At 37.9% G+C, this 17,136-nt stretch overlaps 1 long non-coding RNA gene across 1 annotated transcript in view; it reads right to left on the reverse strand.

Moving 5' to 3' along the window:
* Positions 1-4,911: 4,911 nt before the first annotated feature.
* Positions 4,912-17,136, reverse strand: part of LOC145553078 (uncharacterized) — a 52,255-nt gene continuing 40,030 nt past the window's right edge. The window contains exon 3 of the long non-coding RNA XR_014089263.1: positions 4,912-4,994. This is a non-coding gene — a long non-coding RNA (uncharacterized LOC145553078). The remainder of the gene's footprint in view (positions 4,995-17,136) is intronic.

The raw sequence follows: 17,136 nt of genomic DNA on the forward strand, positions 1-17,136 counted from the left end.
TTATTATATCAGCCTCAGGCTTTTATTATGTATATTGGTGCTTCTATTTTATCACCAAAATAAAACGATCTACCACCCAAAGGAGGCAGAGACCTTATATTTAGGTTGTAACAAACTATGGATTTAACTGCTACTCTAACTTTGTGCCCCACAACTCTTCATTCATTATCCCACAAATTAAAAGACAACAAAAAATTAGAGCAAAGGTTAAAAAAAAATGTCAGCAACACTAGGATGAAAAGTGTATAAACTTAAAGAGTAGGTCTAATTATAACCGACGGCGTCATATTCATAGTTGGTTTCATTTGTCAACTGCCACTTTTGCTTACTCATTAAAAAGGCTTGAAGGCATGGCGCCTTCAAGCCTTTTTACGTGTAGCTTTGTGTCTGCGTTTTTTTGTTGTTTTTTTTACTGGGAAAAGTGGATGTCAAGATGAAACTCTGGGAATACATAATGACTTCATTAGTGGTACTTTTCTGTGATTAATTGGAGTGCTGTGTCACCCAGCGTGACAGAGAAGCTCAACGTCACTGTTGTGACAGAAGGCCCGTACCGTGTTGATGAATCGGGAGATGATCGCACCCACAACTCGTAAGACGCACACATGTACGGTCGCACGCATTCGGCTTTATGTTGGCACAGAAATCCCTCTGTCATCTCTGCCGAACAAAAGATCTGGCTTTAATCCAGTCAGGCTTGTAGAAAAGGGAAGCGCTGCCTATTTTTCATAGGCCGACTGTAGTCTCGCAGTACACGGCTTTGATTAGCAACACTGATGTCACCACATTCTTTCTTCTTCTTCCAGTGCCTCGTTGGCACAAGCCCAGCTGTGTGATCACTCTGAAGATGCTGGCAATCTCTCTCTCTTTCTAAACGGTGGGGGAAAAATAAATAAATAAATCCAAGGGAACTCACTGTCTCTGAGCTCAAGGGGCCAGATAAATATGTTGTGTTCAACGGTTTCTTGGGGTTCACCATCACAGAGCGTTCGACTGTCAAGGAGCAGAAGGAGAAAACAAAACATATGTGTGGTGGTGTACAGAAGTCAGGAAGGAGATGTAGGATTAAAGCAGAGGAAGAATGGAACAGTGAGTAGTAAACGTCAAGCTTTGTAGCCGCCACGGAGAGGCCGGGGATAAAGCGGAGCAAGTCTTTCAGGCGTAAGATAAGAATAAGCTACAAGAGGCGGACAAGCTGTCTGCTCATTTTGATCTGGGTAAATGCTTCCCACAAGGAAAAACCAGTCTGGCCTTTGATGGATTCATTTGACTGCTGCTGTTTTCTGCAACTTTGAACAGGGCGTATGGAGTCAGCGAGGCAGGATGATCCCGATGCACGACTCGAGAGACCTTTACAGTGTAAATTCGAGTTGATCAATTTTATTGACGCAACTGTTGCACTGGGTCTGCTGCCACATCAGCGATGCAACGAAATGGTAAGGGACACGTCTTGACCTGAGATTTCTACCTGAGCCAGTATTAAAGCATTTACTTATTCAGGAGGAGCCCGATGGGACGGGCTCGGTTCAGGGAAACAGCTTTACTGGGAGGCTGTTTTTAAATGTTTGTATGTCTCAGACATAAAGAACTTAATGGAGCACAGCAATCTCATCAATTTTCTATATTGCATTAAACAAGCAATTAGATTTTTTTTTCTTTCTGCAATGGATTCACAAAGCAGATTGCATTAAATACACTTGCAAGAAAACACACACATCACTGCCCTCTCTTTAGCCAAAAACACAGTGATCCCAGGGAAGGAATTAAAGACATTGAGAAAAATATTAATATATTTTATTATTTGAATAAAACAAAGCATCCAGGTCCACGTCCTTAAGAACAATATCTGACTGGAGTGTCTAAGTGTTTTTTGTTTTTTTAATCAATAAGTCATGTTGCAGGTTGCATGGTAAATGGTTTGTACTTGTATAGCACTTTCAAGTTCAAAGGTCCCCAAAGCGTTCTACACTACACTGTCATTCAAGCATTCACACACACATACACACACTGATGATGGCCCTCTGGATGATGGCCCATGATGCATTAAAGGAATGCATCATGGAATGATGCATTCCTTTAACTAATTAACTTGGAAATAAGCATTTGTTGAAAATAAAATTGTACAGCATTCAGATTGTAAAATTACTAGATTATAGTAATGTGAGAATAAAAAAACAAGAACTATTACATCATCTCAATCCCCCTTCATGAATGTAAAGTTTCTTTTTCTGCTCAGCCAAAATTATGACCAGCTTTCAGCGGATGGTATTTTTTCTCTGACAGTATCGGGACGTCTGACCAAGGCGGGTGAAGTGTCTTCCCCAAGGACGGAGATTAACCACCGCCGCCACTTTAGCCCCCAGTCTGCGTCTCATTTCAGAAGTCGACGTGTGCACAGGTTCTTGACCGCACACATTTTGCGTCTGCAAATGCTTGGTTGAATTTGGTCTAATGTAAGGGCCAAGATCTAGCTCTACATTTTTAATATCTTATTGCCACAAGTAAAATATGCCTGGCAGTTGCTTATCAACCACAACTTTCCCCAGTGCTGGATCTTTAGAGACTAAGATGTCGCTGTTCTTTAGCTTGGTCTCTCATGAACTCAGAGATCATTAAAGGCAGAGCAAAGGATTGCAGAAGGATTTTCTTTCTAGAACATAACTCCATACACAGAGAGATGCAGGAAAGCAAACTCTTCTGTTTACAATAGAAATAGTTTTGCATTTGCTTATTATGTTCCTTCCACAATATTTTTTATGTCTTTTCTGGTGTTGTTTGATCAACTTGCCAAGTGCTCTGTGGCTTTCTCTTCTCGTCACAGTTTGCTCAGATCAGCGTGAAGTGTTGAAGGACACTAGCCTTTCCTTTCCAGTGGGAACACTGAGATATTCAAGAGTGGCACTTTATTTGTCAGGCACAGCTAGAGGAAAATGTCAAATATGTTTACCTCCTAAAATGAAATATTTTTTCTCTTATGCCTGTGAGTTGGTGAGTCTCCCTGCTGTGCTGTCCACCACTTTTAAAAAGGTCTTATAGCTCCATAGTCCTATTGTGCCATATTTATTATAACTGGAATTGCCTATGTATGGCATTAAGCGGTAGAGTAATATAATTTGAAAAATGATGGATAAAATTGAACTTTAACTCTGGTCTACTGCTTATTGCAGATTAATGCCATATTCCTCTTGCTACATTGCAGGTTTAATGATTTGTAAAACAGACGGGAATTCAAAACTTATGATGATTCCTTTCAAGCAAGAAATGAAGAGATAAGGGAACTTTTATAGATTAATTTGATCACATTAGTACCTATTGGTCAGTAAATGCACTGATGTCAGGTGTTGCTCAGTCCCACCTGTATTTATGTTTTCACTCGTTACATCACAACCACAACAATAATGCGACAGCTTTTCAAGATCACAATTCTTTTAGCATTGTTGCATAATAAAAATGAGTCTTTGCTGAATATGGTCATGTGCAAGAGACAAAGATACCAAAAGATACCAAAGATAAGCCTGCAAAGCATCTCCAAGTCAGCAGTCTAGTTTATTGCTAATTTAAAGAAATGTCCTACTAAAGAATGTACAACATATTTCTTACTCGGCCAAAACTTTTTTGCATGAATATATACAGCAGGTATCATTATTTTATTAACAAGCTCCATTTGTTGAATTAAGAAATAGATTATCACCTGATCACATGAAACCAGAAATGTTCTCCTTTTTTGACAGTTTCTGAAAGTAGATATACCGTTATGAGATCTCCCTCAGATTTTCTAAATGTGAATGGTATATTTGGGCACATGACTTATGACTTAAGCAGGAACATTTTCCATTTCAATTTCCCATGCCACTGATCTACATTAAAGAGCGGGGTGAGATACGTGGCAGTGATTCAGCACAGAAGAGGTTTTACCTGCGCTAAGTGGCAACCACGACGAGACAATAAATGGGCCAGTGAATTAATTATAATGCTAAAGCCTTGTGAGGATGAGCAAAATGTTTTTGATGTTTCCAGAAATTGTATTTAATATGGTAATTAGAGAAAGCATTTTACTCGTTCTGCATAATACAGCGTTGGCTTCACTGATGGATTAACACAAAGATTAATGGATGCTTTGAAACACTTTAATACTAGTCTGTTGCAGACAAAATATAAAAAAACATTTGTAATCTTCATTTAAATGGATTTAAAATGCATTCTTTTTAAACGCTTGTGGTTGCTTCAGATTTGATTACGCTATTGATTGCAAACTTTTACCCTACAGCATATTATAAGTCCTTGTTCTGTTCAAGTACTGGCAGGTACACTGGGCCATCACAGAGGACCCCATTCGGCCCTGGCTCTCAGCTCTCTGGCATAGAATCAATGCAGAGTTTCAGATGTGAGCAAAAGCCGCAGCGGACAAGCACACACATCACTGCTGTTGAAATGATCGCACCTTTACTGCAGTGTCATAAAAACAGGGGATTTCCATCGAGACACAGCTTTGACTAGATGAACATAATGTCTCTAAAGAAAGACGGCAAGGCTGAGAGTGTTGGAGGGTAAATCACTGGTGCTCACGGTGCACTTTGAAAGGCTTATTATTGTATGATCAGACGTTGACAAAGAGGATATACGTTTAAGAAAATTATTTAGCTTTTGGATGTGGCTCATTGATGGGGGATTTGGCAGTTCGTCTTTGTGCAATTAGGTTTTATTTGCCTTTGTGTTTCTGTCAGGTCAAAATAAAAGAGACGGGCGATAGGATACTGCCTCACACATAACCCACGCTCTGTCTAATAGCCCTTTTAGCTTTAGATTAAATCGTCTCGCTGCAATATATTAACTCACTGATTCTCACAGTAATGCAGGGATTTGGTAGAGTTAAAACAAAACGGAACGGAAAATACAGCATTTACTTACGATCTCTGAGTGCTGGCGTCTGGAAAGAAGGTCTCTCCTTCAGCAGGAAACTCCCACAAACACACTCGAGGTTGCAGTGTGTGTATCTGGAGAGATAAATAAGGAGAGACAATCAGTTCTTCATACTCACATCAGGCTACTTATGGAGGCTTTTTTTTGTGAAAAATAATGTAAAAGAACACCCAAGATTACAGTTCAGTTTATTATTGAGTTCTTTATTCTTTTGTTTGTTTCTGTTAGGAGTTTGTGTTTTGTTCAAAAAGTTTTTCAGATACTGTAAGGTCTGTAAATAAATAAAAATGGAGAACTGAAACATATCCATGCGCGTGGGTGGGAAAATAACACATAGTGCTGCTTATATAATGGTGGATGTCAAGATGCAAATACTTAGACCTCCTGCAGCTATAATGCATTTGCGTTGATGCAGACCTCTCACTGGAGTCACTCAAAGCCATTTGCAAGACTGTGTATTGTTTAGCTACTGAAAAGTGGTGCAAAAGCATAGCTTTATGTCCAGATGTAACCTTCCTGTCAGAGGGCACTTGGTTGTCCTTTGATATCAGAGTTTTGAGGGAAACTCAACAAATGATTCAATCTTTTGAAAGAATTTAATACCTTTTTTACCAATGAGGAGTAAATCTGTACCAAATGCCTTTTTATTTGGTTAACTTCAGTATGACTTCAATATTCAATATTGTTTGGTTTATATATACAGTATATCTATATATATATATATATATATATATATATATTATATATATAATATATAATGTATATGCATTGTAGCATTGCATGTTAGGGCTGAGAAGTGAATTCAGGCAAACAGCCTATGATAACCTTGACCTTGATTTTCTGTCAAATGGAGGCACTTGATCCTTCGATGCTGCTATCTACTCTGACCTCAGCAGGTTAAATATTACTGGTGGCCTACATTTCCTCACATCCATCTCCATTATGGTATCTATCATGGGTCATAGGTCTTTAAGCTGTTTTGTTTATTTACCATTCATTGGTCAGCTGAGGTCAAACAATGCTGAAGGAAATAATCAACCCAGAGTGCTATTATTTGAAAACTGCTAAAGTCACTTCCAAGTAATGTGACCCATGCTTTGCTCACTTTTGGGAACACTAATCCTGATTATATTTGTTACAAATGCAAACCTAGATTTTGTTTTCTGTTACCCTTAAAGATACAGTTGTGCTAATTGTTAGAAGGAAAACTTTTTTTTTTTTACACCTTCTCTCAGGTCAGAATAGTATATAGTAATAGTAATAATAATAATAATAATAGAACAGGAAAAATATTTCTTGAGGAATAGTTTTATATTTATTTGTACTTTTGTTTCCTAAAATATGGTTTGATGTTTGCTGCATCACCTCAATAAGACTGTCTTGCAATGGAATCTGTGTTGCAGTGCTGCATTAATATTACAACATTGAGGGGACACCCTCCTCCCCCTCATACTCAAGCTTTAGGATGATCATTTTTGTGTTTATATGCAATTTTAATTAAAATGGAAAGTAATTTAGTTAAACTTAGCTTTGAGAAAGTTTTAAAATTTCTTGCACAGTTGCTCAGCCTTTGCTTTTATGCGAAACTGATGATTTACCTGGGTGGCTAAGGGAGCTGTTGAGTGCAAGAAAACTGCAGAGACTAATTGGACTTATGTTTCTGAGTGAGTGTATTCTCACACAAAATCATTGATCATGCTCTATCATGGTATCTGACCACACTTTCTAATTACAGACCAAGAGAAATACTTTGCATCATCAGAGGATGTGATTCGGCGTTCCACCAACTTAAAAGCAAACAATTACATTTCTGCCTCAAACAACGTCGCTTTGCTTGTGGAACCAAACACAAGAGAAGAACTCGGCTAAACATTCAGAAACTCTCAATAGTCAAGCTGAGCTCTGCTTCATGGAGCTGACCCTGGAGGATGTAAAATCTAATACACAAATTTGTTGCCTGAGAGCAGAAAACTAATAACCCTATTCAGCTTCAGTGGCTTTACTCGTGCTTGTTGGTTCACATTTTATAATGTTTAAGAAAGCAAGCCAGCTTTTCTGCCACAAAGCATGATACTTTTTTCCCACAATTAACCAAACACACATCTGTTTGTGGCCTGAAGCAGATTGTTGACATTATTCAAATGTCTTGTTATGACAACTTAACATTAACAAGAAATCATTACTGTTTAACTTTACCTTTAATAACATAAAGTTACCTAATTTTTAAAGTGCAATCAGTATAATTATAACATTTATATCAGTAATGATTTCTTGGTTAATGTCAAGTTGTCATAACAAGACATTTTGAATGACAACTTTGTATTAAAAGTATCATAATTTACCGAATGATGCTTTATGACAACAGTCATAATATTCATAAAGGCTTATTCATGTTCATGACAGGTGTTTATGACAGTGTCATGTCAGTCTTATTCACCCCACTTCAAATAAAGTGTTACCGAATAAATTAATCCAACCAAGTCACCAAGAGCAGCAAATTCATTGTAGTAGCAGTTTCAATTGTTTTGTGTTGAATACTATGGTCATTTGTCAAATTTGAGTGATATCCTTCTAAACTGGTTTGATAACCTGGTTCAAGTTTAAAGTGGAGAACCATCCAAAACCTAAAGTGAAGCTAAGACACCACTGTCCTATCTGAAAGTGACCACTAGGGGCAGACAGAGGCAATGCTATCCTCTTGAGTTAGTCTTTAAGCCAAAGAGACAAATGTAAAGGAGCCATGTGAGGATGCAGAAGGTTCCATGAGCGGCTGATACCAGAAAACGTGTCAGATCCCAAAGGTGTTTTCCCTTCATGACCAGAGCAGATACTGATGTATCTGCAAGTGGATTCTCCAGTGACCTTTAACCTTTTCCTATTGTCATACCAAACTCCCTAAGTGATAAACTCTGACATAGATCATCCAGAGCAACTTCCTCCTGGCATCTAATAATCAAACATATACTTTATATCTAAGTTGTAGACAAGAAATATTATCTCAGGCAACAAAAAAGTTGTGCATCTTAGATTTAGAAATGCTTGTCTGGTTGATCATTTATATAGCTCATCAATGTGATGTACGTTTTTGTCTTTAAAAGCTTCAGTAAACTGATTTCTCTTACGTATTCTTTAAATAAATACTAGCCATAAAAATAATAAGAAATCTGCTCTGCCTCCTTTTAGAGGAATTGTTAAGAACTCCATGCAAAGGTCAGCAATTCATCTTTGGATTAATTAATTTTATTGATAAGTGAAGAGACAGATGGGACTTTTTGCAACCAGTGAGACTGGTTGTGCTATGGATTTAAAAGTCCATTAAAGTAATTGATATTCGCTACACATGTGAAACTCATACATTTGTCTTAAGCAGGCAGACCGTGTCTGCATTGTTTATTTTTTCCCTGGCTGTTCTCCTTATGGAGGCAACAAGCACAGCCTGTAGTTTCTACTCCTTTAGATAGATGACAATACCATGCACACTTAATACTGAGAAAAATATTTCTGCTTTCATTTTAAGCTTGGTTACACAAACATTATGTAGACAACCGGTCCTAATAAAGAGGGGAAACAAAAAAAAAAAGTGTGTTGCAGCACATCCGGATATGTCTGAACATTTGCAGCTCTGGCATATTTAATTAACGGGCAGCATTTTGTACGCAACATCCATATATCAACACAACACCCACTGGCATGGCATCTGCAGAGTTTCTATGGTAACCACTTGCAACGTCTCATTGCAGTCATTATTTGTAATTAGAGCTAACCCATTTGCGTAAACCTTGATTTTTAAGCAGAGAGGCAAAAATGAAGGAAGTCAGTCTCTTTGTTTGTGTCTTGGATTGGTAGAACAACAATGAAGTCAGAAATGAACAATATAGTTAACAACACAAACATGAAAGCTTGAAGTATGAATCAGCAGTCCTCCTACTTGCCCATACTTATATTTACATACAATTGACAATGAAAAAAAAAAGATCTGCGTCTTCGGAGCTCAAAATAATTTGCTAGAGAGCAACTTGAACTGAAGACGTTTCCCTGATCAGCCTACAAACTTTAATATTCTCTTCATAGCAATACCTCACACTTGGCAGGAAATTAGTGGTTAGAAAGAATCCTCTCTCTTCAATAGGCAATTGCAAGGATTTCTGATATTATGACAAAACCAGGCTGAAAAGACTAGACGTCCCAATAATATTTCCACCACTAAAGCTTTTGCAATGATGAGGAACTCCCAAAACCAGAGCACAAAGAGGACTGTAGGCAGTCTAAGCTCATTGCCAAGAAAAGTTAATACAGTAAAAGCAGCTGGGTGAAAACAACCTAATTTAGGTTATTTTTGAAATTCAGTACTTGGGCAAACACAGACTGATCCATCTCTGGGCTAATTTAACACGGCAGGGTGTGGTTGCAGGATGGTTGAAGGTTTGAATGAGTTAATAGATGAATTAAAGTGACTAAGGTTTAAACCTAAGACCTCTAAAGACTGGACTGAAAAGAATAATACATAACCTGACTTATAATTTATGGATTAATAATGAATCATCAAACAAACTTTTTCTATACCCACTTAATGTTTGCATGATGTTAATGCTAATCTCCAATTGCCAATGGTCAATATGGAAGGTACTGTGGAAAGGTCACCAATCCATAACAGAGCATGAGGAGACATGCAAACATAAAAACGTGGACGCTCACAGCAACAAATTGTCCCAAAAGTTATTTGGATAAATAATGTTTTCAGAAAATTTTCAAAGAAAAATGGCAAAATAATGCAAGGACACATTCTCAAAGATCCCAAAATTGCATGTTGGGTTTCTTGGAAGTTTCCAGGATGAAAATCTCAGTCCAAATCTCAATTCATACATTATGAAAAGAAAAACACAAAAGGCCAGTGCCATTGTTGGACCTGGGAAATAGTAAAAAATGAATGTAGATTACATGAACTCCCACATACTCAGCAAGTGACGCTGTCTCTAAACACTAAGTAGCCTGTTTTACCAGGACAAACCTCTCTGTCTTAAACAAGAAATGTATTTAAAATAAATGTGGGAACAAAGCACAAAATCTAACTTGTTAACCTGCCTTCCTTATTCCTTAGAAATAAAATGACAACACCTAATCAATAACCGGAATTGCAACTTGCCTTGTTTCTCATAATAATGTTTCGCTTGAAACGTCTTTGAGTTGTTGGCACATTACTAAATGCTCTTCCTCTGTGTCCATCAATGTTCTTCATTCAGCTGTCATCCTCTGCATCTGCTTGCTAATGGAAGCTTAAATAACTATTTAAAAAGAAAATGATGGTTAAACAATTCAGATGAATTTAACAAACCTCTTAGCCATTTCATTTTGCGCATTAGTACTGATCATCCAGCGGGGGAGGCTGAGGTAAGGTGTCAGCTAAAAGCTTATAATGAAGCGCACAGTTTGTCAAGCAGGAAGATAAAGCCTGTAATTGCACAAGGTCCTGTTGTCAATATGCATCCTAATGCTTCCAGGGGAGCTATGGTAATAAGAGCAGGTGCTTTGGCTTTCTTCTCCTTCCAGATAGCACATGGCTTTGCCCTTCTTGACACATGAGAAGGATTCGGGGAAAACTGTTTTTTTTTTTTTTTTGGGAGTTTGGATATTCATAATAAACCAGGTGGAATATTCAGGCACAGTGGTATCTCAGTGGTCCAGCTGTTTTCAAGCTCAGATGCTTGCAGTTTAAGGCAATCGTATTGACTTGTTTTGTGTTTTACATCTTGTAGAACTTCACATACAAGTCATTTGCAGCAAGCTCTCTTTTTTATATAAAGGTCTGAATGTTTTAGTTTTTGTGCTGCTACTGTATTATTATACTACCAGTTTTGCATAATAAATCATGACAGATTTATGAAAACTGTGGCTTGATTTTATAGTAAAATTATCAATGATTACACCTTGTAAATCATTGATAAGCAGTTTGGTAAATAAGGCAACAATAAACTAGAATTTGTCCCTGCATCTGTCATTTTCTGACTATGATTATCAGATTAAAGAAGCATCTGCTTGATCTTTTCAGTTCTCGCCCTGCACCAATTGATGGAATAATAACTGCAGACAATCTTAAGAATAAAGCAAGAATGTTCTTTATTCTTGCTTTGTTAAACTGTGCTTGCTAGTTAATTCAACCATACTACACAAAGTGTCATCATGGTTGATAAGAACAAAATCAACAAACACCCTAATTAACGTATTTGAACCTATGAAAGAAAAAACTTTGCTTATCATGCTGCTGCATTTTATAAGTGTTGGGTTTCTGTTAAATTCTTCAGTCACCACACTTTAGCTAATGAGTTTGAATCAGCAAAGAGCCTTCCACCACCGTATGTGTTTCATAGCAGTTACTAAGTGTGTGCAACTAATTAAGAACTTAATCACAAAATAATTTAGAAATCCTTTCAACCAAGCTCTCTGCATGCCTTGGGCAGCAACTGGGCAAGTGAACTGATTCTAAAAACATTAGTGAAAGGGTTGGTTACTCGTAGGACCTCACTACATTTTTGTAATGTGATACAGTCAAAATTTCCCTCTGCTGAATAGTCTACAGTCAACTGGTAGTGGTGTTATCACAGTTAGAGCAGCTGAAACACTCAACGACAAATTTAACAATGTACAACTATTTTTCCTGCAAACATTCTCTACACCCGGAAACACTGAAACATCCTACATTTTACCAGGTAGTACCCATGACAACCTTAACAATCCTAGGTTAAGGTTCCTCTATATTGAACATCATCACTGCTGCAGATGCAATGTAAAAGTTCAGTTTTTAGGAACCCCTGTCTTTTTTACATGAACATCAGCAAGGTCAAAAACATACTGTGAATAGATGGCAAAGTGAAGAAAGTATACAAAAATGTCAATTGCTTTACAAAGGGCCATGCATATTTGTCTTCCAGTAGAAACCCGTGACTATACCTTACCCTTAGATATCTTCTCTTATTATCTGCACTAGTACCTTTTAAAATAATATGTATATGTGAGTAACTCAGATAATGCTCAATAATGCTCTATACTGTTTAACCCACAGGACAATTTGCACAGACCATGAGAAGCTCATTATGAGCTTGCTTTGCAGCTTGATGTTTACACCCTAGGACAATTATACATGATTACCCAATGCATACAAAGGCAAAACAAAGCCTAAAGGAGATCAGTGAATGGGAAGGTGGGCAACTAATTAATACAGCCTTTACTGCCTTTTCACAGAAAGAAAGTGTGTCTGTGTCGCACATACTATGTGTGTGTGCGTATGCGTGTGTGAGTGTGTGTGCTTGAGGGAGACTCTGTTGAGATACTTATTGGAGGTTGCTGGATGGTTGCACATTTTAATTCCCTGCACATCTCACAGATAAGGCTGCCGTCTTGGGACTCCTGACACTTTCTTATCTTTGGAATTATTACCAATTACTGAGATAATTTCCACCCAGGTTTTGGCCCAACAATTCACCTGATCTTATTATTGGAACAATGTGAAGAATGCATAAAATTTTGGTTGGTCAAAATGGGTTTCCCAAGTACACACACAGAAAGGAAAAAGACACCGAAAACGTAGAAGCAGGGAAACAACTGAGAGCACCACATGGTAATAACATGTGTTGGTAAAGAGGTGTATCCAACAATGACTTAGAGTTAGGAAGCACAAAGCTAAAATCAAGTAATTACACGGCAAAAATATAAAAATCCGAAACAAGCAAAAACAAAACCACACCCACACACAGCCTGATACACTAAAAGGTTTGTGTATATATATATATATATATATATATATATATATATATATATATATAATATCATATCATACACAAAACTGATCTACAAACATGCAAACAGAATTGCGAAAGTAAAATGAGGAGAATCGTAGGTGCAATAAATTATAAATTTAGCGTGCGAATATGCAAAACATATGCTGATCATCAGAAAGTGTAAAGTACTGGGAGGAGGATTGGCAAAAGTAATGATCTCCCACCTGCAATGAAAATTATTGGTATATGCTGTATAGCATCTATATTTTTAAAAGTAGGTGTGAACTGGCATTCAAAGAAATATGAATTTGCCAATGACTGAAGTCATTGCTTGTCAAATATTTCGGAACATTTAAAAAAACATAAAATGAGTTGTACACTAATTTACATGAATTGTATTATTATTATTATTATAATTATTACACATCCAGTGTAATGACTTTCTACTTCATTTTTCTTTAATGTCCAGTCTGCTCTCTAACACTCTCCATGATGAAAGCCAGTGACTCGAGCAAATTCCTCATTTAAACATGGTGGTCTACATCACTATTGCTCCTCTAATCAATTTCGTGGTGAATATTTGTAGATTGCACATGCAAGGCACCCACTTATTGATGCGTGAATTCTCCAGGTACTCCGATTTACCCCTGTAACCCACATAAAATGGGGATGTCTCCTTGAGAAACAGAGGCTAGGGAAGCTAGGTAGTCTACCTAGCCAATGGACCTTACCAAGCTTCGCCCAGAAACGACCCTCGAAAGTCCCACGTGGCTGCATGTCTCACAAGCAAAGCTTCGCGGAGCTTAGTTTCTATGTGTAAACATGGCGTCTTTCATTTCGACTTACTCTCTGCAGAGTATTTCTGAGTCGGTTAGTGTAGCATTTCTGCCGGATTTTCAAAAAATATCAGTACCTGACAATGGACAGGGGAACCAACAAGTTCATGTCATCTTTCTTGGACGACATCAATGTGTTTGAGCCACGCGATGCCTCTAACATTGTGCGCCTCACAGCTAAATGCTACCGGTCGATGGGGAAAACGGCAGATCCTCACACGCTCAGCATAAATATGGCTGTGGACAAGATCATTGATGCCTATTCTTGCAAGGCTGGGTAAGTCGGACATTCAATGTTTTGAGGGTTACTTTTGAAACCAGTGATTTTTGTTGTTGGCAAATGTTTGCGTGTGCCTAGGCCTTATACACGGAACTCAGTGCTAGCGTGGCTAACACGATTACAGTTTAGTAAAAAGCCTTTTCAGGTAAAATAAAATCTTTAATGTATGTCAGATACTGTACACATTGCATATTGATCTGTTCAGCTAACGTAAGACTAACAGACAGGCTTCAAGGTGTAGAAGTTGTATCGGTACTGCCATTATGCTTTACTTGGCTAAAAGGTTTTCATAATGGAATGTTTTTATTATTGACTGTCTTTTTTTCATTCACTAAACACAAAGAAAGCAAAACAATAATACTTAAACCAGCACACACTCCTTTGTTCTTATTGATTCTACGATGGTTGAGCTGCAAATGTGGTCGTGCACAAGCTTTGATCCAAGCAAGGCATTCCGTTTCAGAGTTTGGAAATCTGTGAATTTTAGTTCCACAAATACGAACATAATACCGGACATCGCCTGTACAGATACCCCACTGACAGAGTCCTGACGCAAAAACTTTCTGCCGGTCTGCTAGTCCACAATGTACAATGCATGTGTTTACTACTGTAGGTTGTGTTTGTGAGACTGTCATGCACGTGGTAGCTGTGCTGTGACGGAAAGTGGGCATTAGCCAATGAAACGCGGCCCCTGTGGTAAGGTCATGGGAAGTTTAGTTTCCAGTGTGTATCAACCAATCAGAATGCAAATTGCCGCTGTAGGTCCCGCCCTTCTTCCCCGTGTCTGCAGCATTGTTTGTGTGCGGTAGAGATCCGACATGAGGAAGAAACTGCGTGAGAGTCCGTGTCCTTTAAGACATAAAAAAATACTAGACACGAACTCGAAACAAACCCTTTTGCAAATAGAATTACCGTTTATCATCCGACTTCTAAGCTGGAAGTAGTGAAGTTAGTAAACAGACTGAGCTACACTTTTTCGGCAGAGCACTGTTTGAGCTACCTCGTTAGCTCTAATTGGCTATTGGTTTCCTGGAAGTTCATCTCGTTCTCCGTTCAGCTGAAGGTAAAGACTAAAATATAGTATATGCTTACTTTATTCACAATGAAAGTTCATATTATTGAGGTTAAAGCATGAAAAATATGCCTTTTTACATTATCTAGTGCCCCACGTGTCCGGACTGAGAGCCACCATATTGTTGCCCCAAATGTTTGAGATCGGTGAGCATATTCTATGCCTTTCTTTTGGATTTTTGTTCTGTTTATCACATTGTTGTTAAATAATAGCCTTTATCTGAACTATTTAATTATTCAAATGTAAACTTTTACTGATTTTGTGTAAAATGTAATGTTTAATATTGTGTTTGGAAAATGATTTTGCAATTAACAAAAAAGTGAATTGATAATGCTGTGAAATACTGCATTGAGGTAAAAGAGAATTGCTTTATGGCAAATTGATCTCTACAGAAATTTGATTTATGGATTAAAGCTAGAACAGCTTAATAACAATTCTATATTTCTGTCGGTCCTGTCTGTTGACAGGTCAGGATTTTTGGTGGCTTCCTCCTGTGACTATGGTTCCCACCTGGACTTAGAGAAAGAACTGGATTCCTTCTTTTCCATTTGGAGTCTTGCTGCACCGTCCTCTGTGGTAGGCCTGTATCACTCACATCTTCACGCACAGTTATTTATACCTGAGACCACTGAAAGACATTTGTCATTCCTTTTGTTTCATCCTGGAATTTTTGACATTACCTTTTGGACCAGTTTTTATTTGGGACATTATAACAAACTGCTGTGTAGGAAATTCTCCTCATGTGAACGGTGTTGAGTTGAACCTGAATTGGAACTGAATTTGATTAACTTGTTTATTACGGTTTAGAATTCAGATTATCAGGATGCACCCAAAATATTTAAAACTGTATTACTACCATTTTCTGTATTTCATTGTGTGTAATTTTATTTTGCTTTTAAATTCATCCAACTGCCTTTGTGTGTCATCTAAACACCCCACTGTGCTCCGATAGCCGAACCTATCGGCCAATTAATTTAAAATACTACTCTGCACTACTGTGTTACACTCCCACAGTCCAAAAACGTCACAATTAGGTTAATTGTTCTTTCTAAATTCTCCTTCAGTGTGAATCTGTCTCTGTGTTGCCCTGCGACACAGAGACAGAGTGTACCCTGCCTCTCACCTGCTGACTGCTGGAGAAAGGCCCCAGCACCCTTTGCGACCCTTTAAGGATAAGCGTGTTAATGACTGGACGGCAACTTACTGCACATGCTTTTTATTTTTCTTCACGCTCCTTATTTGGAATCTCGTCAGGCCAAAACTGTTTTCATCGCAAATTTAAGGTGTTCAGCTCACTTTAGTTGGTTTGACCCCCTCCCCTCATGTACGCAGTTTGTGATCCTTTAAAGGGCTTAGATTTTAGGTTTTGGATCCGGTTCTGTGATTAAAACAAAGTCTGCTGAAACAACTGAACTGCAAATCCTTTTAGAATCTGTGTAGACTGAAGAGTTGTGTAGCATGTCCCCAGCTTAGGCGAAGTGAAGTAAAAATAAAATTCTCTGAATAGTTCATTAATTATTCTGATGGTTAGAATAATTGAAATAATGTTAGTAATCCCAATTGATCCAAAACAGAAAAAAAACTTAGTTTCATTTAATATAAGGCTTTGAAAAAGTGGTTATTTGTGTCCAGCCGTGTTGGGATGTTGATTACTGGAACAGGTGGGTTATTAGCGAAAAGCTGCAGCTGGGAATGAGCCAAGAATGGGAAACTGAGAAAGGGGAATGGAGAAAAGACACAAGGCCAGTACAGGAATGAGGTAAACCATACATAAACTGAAACATTTCCAAACATGAACATGTGATAACAATAGAAATCATAAGAGTTTTCTGAAACACAGGGTATTGGCCAAAAGGTGAGGAAGTCGATGCACAGGGTGTAGGGGACACTCCACACACTTTTTCCAACCCTGAGAAATGATGAGAACCACTTCAACCATGTGACAGATATGAATGCATCAGTGGCTTTGGTGAAAAGACGGAGTCTAAAATAGCTACGTCAATTACGTGGTAGAAAATGGCACATTTCAGGCTCTGTGTTTGTATGATTTCTAACGGTTTGTATTTCATTATTTCACATTTATGTGGCCAAAAGTTAACGATATGACTAACTTTGATCCCTGTGTATTTGACCTCATCCTGTTTGCAAATACTTTGCTCTGCGTTTAATAAAAATCTCCTCCCACACCACCTCATCATCACTTCTTTCCGGGTGATGCGTCTGCTGACAAAGTATTCACTTGCAAAATAACACAAA

This window comes from Poecilia reticulata, chromosome 10 (genome assembly GCF_904066995.2).
Source record: "Poecilia reticulata chromosome 10, P_reticulata-male-v2, whole genome shotgun sequence".
NCBI classification, from domain to species: domain Eukaryota; kingdom Metazoa; phylum Chordata; class Actinopteri; order Cyprinodontiformes; family Poeciliidae; genus Poecilia; species Poecilia reticulata.